The following is a 4670-nucleotide window of genomic DNA, read 5'->3' on the forward strand; positions in this document are numbered from 1 at the left end:
TAAGTGCTGTCGAGTCGGTTCCGACCCATAGCAACCCTGTACAGGGTTTCCGAGGCTGTAAATCTTTACAGGAGCAGAACGCCTCATCTTTCTCCCGTGGAGCAGCTGGTAGTTTCGAACTGCTGGCCTTAAGATTCACAGCCCGATTCGTAACCACTACGCTACCAGAACTCCTTACTTGCTGAAAGTGAAGAAGAGTTAAAATATTTACTTGTGAAGATCAAAGACCACAGCCTTAGGGATGGATTGCATTTCAATATAAAGAAAACAAAGATTCTCACTACTGGACCAATAACCAACATTCTTACCAAAGGGGAAAAGATTGAAGCTGTCAAGGACTTCATTCTTCTTGGATCAACTATCAACGCTTATGGAAGCAGCAGTCAAGAAATCAACTGACATATTGCATTAGGCAAATCTGCTGCACAAGACCTTTTTAAAGTGTTTAAGAGCAAGAATGTCAGCTTGAGGACTAAGGTGTGCCTGATCCAAGCCATGGTATTTTCAATAACCTCATATGCATGCAAAAGCTGGACAATGAATAAGGAAGACAGTAATAGAATTGATGCTTTTGAGTTATGGTGTTGGAGGAGAATATTGAAGGTGCCATTGCTTCCAAAGAACCAACAGATCTGTGTCTGAAGAAGTGCAGCCAGAGTGCTCCTTGGAAGCCAGGATGGCCAAACTTCATCTCTCATACTTCGGACATATTGTCAGAAGGGGCCAGTCGCTGAAGAAGGATATCATGTTTGGTAAGGTGGAGGGTCAGAGAAAAATAGGAAGACCCCCAGCGAGACAGATTGGCAAAGTGACAGCATCAGTGGGTTCAAGTGTGGTAACAATAGTGAGATTGGCCCTGGATCGGGCAGTTTTTGCTCTGGTGTACACAAGTCACTATGAGTCGGTACCGACTTGATGGCATTTAACAACAACAACGTATTGATGGTCTGTTACACATTCTGCTCTTGGCCTTGTTTTGGCTGATGATATGGAGCTTTTCCATCATCTCTTTCCACAGATGTAGTCAATTTGTTTTCTGTGTATTCAATCTGGTTAGGTCCATGTGTAATCGTCTTTCTCTCTCTCTCTCTCTCTCTCTCTCTCTCTTTTTTTTTTTTTTGGTGTGTGTGGGGGGACAGGGTAACATTTTATTTGCCAGGTTCAGCAGGCAGTTAGTCTACTGTCCTTCACACACATACACCAGTGCTGTTCTGCAGGCATGCAGGGTTAAGGGGAGGACCACCACGGAGTGCTGAGTGTTGGCTGGGATTGGTATGGCTGCCTGCCCAGATGGTGTTGGGGTCTGACAAAGGGGGACCTGTCAAAAGGATCCATAGGATAGGTAGGGTGCCTTGTTCCATTTCCTCATACCAGTAAAATCAAACTCATAAAATGGCTTCTTCCAAGCCCTCAGAAAATGGGAAGTAGGCTGTAGAAAGAGGGGATTCTATTCCATTTTGTTTAACTGGGAGAGCAGGAAATATGACTGTATAAAGGGTAAATCCCCAAATCATAAACTATGGGACACTGCTATGAGGCAGTCAATCTGAGATGAAGAGGACTTCAGGACCAAGTCTAAAGAGGAAGGCATTTGGGAAGAGTGAGGAGATATTATCCCTCTCTTTGGCCCAGGGTAAGGACCCAGTTGAGCTGAGAAACAGGAGTCCTGGGCCTGTACTTTGCTCTCCCAGGTCTCCTTGCCATATCCTTATTGCTCTTTCCTTATACAGGTTTATGAGGTGTAGTGTCCAGGGCAACCCGTTATAGGACCCAGAAGGAGAGGAAATCACACAGAGGTCTTGGGATGAACTTCTAAGGGTCAAATATGGAAACTTCTAACCTTCTACTCACTCTATTCCACTTCTGAGGGCTCCCATGGGCCCTTGTAACCAGTCTTGTCTCAAAGCACACTGCCGTAGATTTCTGCATCCTTCATACCAGTCTGTGCCCACCCCTGGAGAAGTCCACACACCTTCATGTACAGAAACCTAAGATGCTGACAGGGCCTCAGTAAAAGCAAGAACCCCTGAATTTGGGACCTTGGTGATGAGGGGACCCACGGGGCCTGACTGGGAGAATCATGAGGGAAGAAGGGATAGGAAAAGGGAGCAGGGAGCCCCTGAGTATCTCTAGAGCAAGCAGCCCACAAGGAACAGAAAACTGGTGAAGCTAACAAGACTAAAAAGCCACAAAGAATCCATGCAGGGTCTGGGGCCGGCTCTGTCTCTGGCCTGCCAACCACTCACACACATAAACACGGGAGACAAGACTGCTTTCCCGTGGCATCCAAGGATGCCCTACACTGTAGGGCAGAGGGGGAGGGCAAGGAAGGGGGCATCATGCCAGTGACTATGTACAGTGAGAAGCCCCCCTCCACTCTCCTACCTTCCTGCCATCCCCTTCCCCCAACCACCAGCTTGCCCACTCAGCTGGTCTCCTTCCTTTGAGACTCCTGGGCACAGCCAGTAGCCTTGTCCCCTTTACTAGAAGGTAGAGCCCAGCCTGTCATGCCCTCTGGGGCTATGCTGTCTGGCTGGGCCAGAGCAGGCTCAGGGGTGGCACATGACTTGGGGGCTGATGTGCTACTGCTTTCAGTGGTGGGCATGGGGCACTCTTCTGTGGCTGGTGTGGCTCTCACATCAGTGGCTGGAGTGGTGCTCCTGTCGATGGTTGGGGTAACACTCCCATCAGTGGCTGGCATGGCACTACGTTCTGCGGCTACGGTGGTGCTACGTTCTTCAGAGGCCACATTCTCAGTCTGTGTAGCAAGAGCAGCATCACCCTCCAATGTTGGGGCTGGGGCGGCCCCACACGCAGCTGCAACTGTGGTCCCACCTGCAGCTCCTGGGGTGTCAGTATCTGTGGCTGGGGCAGACTGGGCTGCAGCAGTGTTGGACAGCTCTGGTTGCCCTGAGCTGTTTCATGAGGGTAGTCACTCATGTAGCCTTCTTCCACTTGGCCATGGCAAAGTTCTTTTCAATCTGAGCACAGACACCATTCTTAATGTTCTTATTGGAAGCAGCATTGCCAGAAATCCACCCATGGCAGATGGCCTCTTCCGAAGTGATCCGCTGGTCCTGCCCCACCTCCATCAGTCAGGTGACCTGGTCTTTGGCCGACTGCGAAGTATCATCCCAATACAGAGAGTCAAACTCATAGTCACCAGCCAGGATCTTTCTGAAGTTATTCTTATGGTTCTCATAATCATCTTCCTCCACCTCCTCATAGAAGGGCGGGTTCCCTGAATGCAGGATGTACATGATGACTCCAGTGGCCCAGCAGTCCTCAGGGCGTCCATATCGCTGCTGGCCAATCACCTCAGGGCCTAGGTATTTGGGGTCCCACAGGAGTCCTTTAGGGAGCTCTGGTAGCGTAGTGGTTACTAATCGGGCTGCGAACCTGAAAGTCAGCAGTTCGAAACTACCAGCTGTTCTGTGGGAGAAAGATGAGGCTTTCTGCCCCATAAAGATTTACAGCCTTGGAGACCCTATACAGGGTCGCTATGAGTCAGAATCGACTCCACGGCACAAAACCACCTCCACCACCACAGGGGTCCTTGATAAGGTCATTTACCAGCTTGGCCAGATGGAAGTCACTAATGACAATCTTCGAGTTCTTTAGCCAATTATTGTAAACCAGGCTCTCCAACTTGAGGTTCCTCAGTGACTGAGTGCAGGTAGTCCAGGGCCTCCGGGACCTGCAGCACCACGTTGCTTGTGTCTCCTTTTGAGCAGTAGCCCTGGTCCAGGATCCAGTAAAACACCTCCCTCCCCGTGGCCAGCTCCAAGAAAATGAAATACTCCTTGTGGGTCACAAACACAGCCACCAGTTGCAGAATGTTGGGGTGCTTCACCATCTTGAGGATGCCTATTTCGTTCTTGGCTACCTTCCCCACCTTACGACCATCCCTCTTCTGGAACTTCTTGCAGGTGTGCAGCTTGCCTGTTGTCCTTGGCCCGGAAGAACTCACAAAACTCCTCAGTCTTGATGACTTGTGCCAAATCATACCTGTTGATCACCTGTGATGGCTGGTTATAGTTCTTTTTGTCGCCTAGAGTTACACACCCAAACGGCACTGCCAAGCCCTGAGCTGCAGCACTGGTCTGTCATTGAGAGGAAGCAACCCGCGGGCTCAGCGGGGCCCCAAGCCCTCCTGGGCTCGGGGCAGAATCTGCCCCCCGCAAGCGAGGCAGAAGCTGCGCCAGCTGCAGCCCCAAATCATTGGTTTTGCAGAATTCTATCATGCAATTTCCAGCATCATTTTTATCCCCAAGGCCATATTTTCCAACTACTGATCCTTCCTCTTTGTTCCCAACCTTTGCATTCCAGTCACAACATCTTGATTGAATGTTTGATCAATTTCAGATTGAAGAAGTTGGTAGAATTCTTCTATTTCATCCTCACTGGCTTTAGTAGTTGGTGCTTAAATTTGAATAATAGTGGTATTAACTGGTCTTCTCTGTTGTTGTTTGAAGTGTCGTTGAATCGAGTCGGTTCCAACCCATAGCAACCCTGTATGGGGTTTCCTAGGGGCAACTGGTGAGCTTGAACTGCCGATCTTGCAGTTCAAACGGCTTTGCAGTCTCGTGCATTAACCCACAACGCCACATCCCTGTAGGCACATGGATATTATCCTATCACAGACAGCGTTGTACCTCATGACTGATCTG

At 49.5% G+C, this 4670-nt stretch overlaps 1 pseudogene; it reads right to left on the reverse strand.

Annotated features, from left to right (window-relative positions):
• Window positions 1-2425: 2425 nt before the first annotated feature.
• LOC102841595 lies at window positions 2426-4070 on the reverse strand (annotated as a pseudogene).
• Between the last annotated feature and the right edge of the window lie 600 nt (window positions 4071-4670).

The sequence above is a fragment of the Chrysochloris asiatica genome, unplaced genomic scaffold (genome assembly GCF_000296735.1).
Source record: "Chrysochloris asiatica unplaced genomic scaffold, ChrAsi1.0 scaffold00591, whole genome shotgun sequence".
In the NCBI taxonomy this organism is placed as follows: domain Eukaryota; kingdom Metazoa; phylum Chordata; class Mammalia; order Afrosoricida; family Chrysochloridae; genus Chrysochloris; species Chrysochloris asiatica.